This window comes from Limulus polyphemus, unplaced genomic scaffold, assembly GCF_000517525.1.
Source record: "Limulus polyphemus unplaced genomic scaffold, Limulus_polyphemus-2.1.2 Scaffold931, whole genome shotgun sequence".
NCBI lineage: Eukaryota > Metazoa > Arthropoda > Merostomata > Xiphosura > Limulidae > Limulus > Limulus polyphemus.
Window position 1 is genome coordinate 271,090 of NW_013666541.1, and position 2,309 is coordinate 273,398.

Below are 2,309 nucleotides of genomic sequence, written 5' to 3' on the forward strand. Positions count from 1 at the left end.
CGGACAAATACTGAACAGCACTGACAGTAGCTCTTATCTTCTTTTTGTTATAACAAACAGATATAATTAGTCCAATACCAGCTACTTGTCTACTGTTTATTAACACTAGATCTACAGAATTCAATTGAACAAAGAACCCCTAGCTACGTGACTGGTAACTAACAATATTGATAGTAACATTGTCTTCTTTTTGCGATAACAAACATATATGATTACTCCAATAGTGGTTACTTGTCTACCATTTATTTGCAAATGACTGACATAATGTCATTTACCGGTCTAAAAAGATAACATATTGAAGGTTTGTAATAGTAAGGTATTCGATATCTTGCTCCATGGTCGTTGTTGTATATGGACAGCTTTCAATAAAATACAGAAATGTAATAGGCTCTTTCATCACATATCTGTTTTTATTGTGTGGAGAGAAGTCCTATAAGCTTGTATACATCATAGTGTTTTATAAAATAGCCTAATAAATACTAGTAGATATGTCATTTACAGCATGCTTTACCCCAAACTTTCCAGTTTGGAGTTGCTCCCTTGTTCAGAAGCGATATCTGATCAACCTTACCGAGTCAGAAGCGTGAATAGCAGAGGGTTAATAAAGTTTACTTGTGACTTTTTTTTTACTTCCTTTCTTTACTGGCATTAGCTATCTGGCAAGTATAATTTAAACGAAAAGAAAAGTAAATTGACGATAATGTTTGCCATTTTTTACCTGCTTTTCCTTTCAAGATGCTGAGAAATGAGATTTGAGTAATAGTTTTCCAGGTGAACTTTGGCCTTTGTAGCTCTGTCCAATGTGTGTCCACTGAACCTTATCTGTTCTCCCTCTGTAGTCGCCATTTTTCCACGGAAAATCCTCTAAATGAAGAAACAATTTTCTTTTTTTACGGAAATTACGGAATTTTAGTATGTCAGTAGGCACAACAGTATAAAAATAAATAACTTTTTTGTGTAAAATCAGTTGCTGTTATTGTTATTTTTTAGCAAACAAAATCAGCTATACCAGCCAGTCAGATCTATCACTGATGAATTCAAATCACCGAATATCTCGTACAATTCCTCGTAACACATTAATTTCAAAAATTCTGTTAGGTACGCGTGGATATAAAAAGTAAAATAACCCTACCTTAAATATAAACAACAGTTATTAACACACCTGAGTATCGTTAATTCTAACACGTCTGCAGCAAAATCGTCCCGAAAATAAAGGCTTAGTTAAAATATAACTAATTAATTTTAAAAAATGAAAGTCTACCATATAATTATAGTATCGCATAATATATATGTTGTTTCGATAACACAAGTTCAGTCGAAATTACGATGACAACGCACCTAGGCAAGAACCAGACCAGGCAGGCGAGAGAACGATGAGTCAGTCACATAGGCGAACTCTCAAATGTCACATAATGCGCAGCGTCAAGCCCTGCTTCTAAAAAGGTTGAGGTAAAACAGCACGATAATGAAAGACAAGCTGAGTGAAGGTTTATCATATTGTGCAACTCTCGCCGCTACAGGGCCCGTATAAATATCTAGAACGAGGAAGAGTCCGGTTGACAAATATTATGACGCAATCTCTACACTTACCTAGCCCAAGCGTCTCAACCAGTATTATCTTCTAGTGTACCTAACTTGACCTAGCCCCACAAAGTGTTTTAGTGGATATGATTTTACCAGCTGTGAAAATAAACTTGAAATTTTTTGTCAGTTATATTTCGTAGTGGGTAAAATAAATGAGTTTACTGTCACACTTTAAATTTGTGGCTCATCGAACAAAGAGAGAGACAAAATCCTCTTTGTTTTCATTTGAAAGTGAATGAGAAATAGTTATTAAACTTGTATCTAACAAATCAGATTTTGATTCAAATATAATTACATGCAAAACAAATAATAGAATATAAGCAAAGAATAACAACAAATTTAGTTGTAAAACATTCATGATCAAACATTTTTCACGCAACCTGGCATGCCAAGTCGAAATGGTGCATTGAAAATGCATACAAATATATATAAAATAATCTCAGGAAAACATGTGCATCCATACAATAAAAGAAATAGTTTATAAACAATATGTAAAGATTGTATATGTATTTCAAACACAAAGTTAAAATACGTTGACTATACTGCTGTAAAACTTATATTATAATAATCAACATATATTCTGAGTGAATTTAGTACACTATATGCTTCATCTGTTAAATATTGGTACTTTGCCAGATATTACACACTGAACACATGCAGTGATGATACCGCTATGACGCTGCACTAGAAGCAATAATATATCCAATGTTTTTCCGCTTATTAAC

The 2,309-nt window shown here is 33.4% G+C and overlaps 1 pseudogene; it reads right to left on the bottom strand.

Moving 5' to 3' along the window:
• Positions 1–1,232, bottom strand: part of LOC106461310 — a 36,916-nt pseudogene extending 35,684 nt beyond the window's left edge.
• Between the last annotated feature and the right edge of the window lie 1,077 nt (positions 1,233–2,309).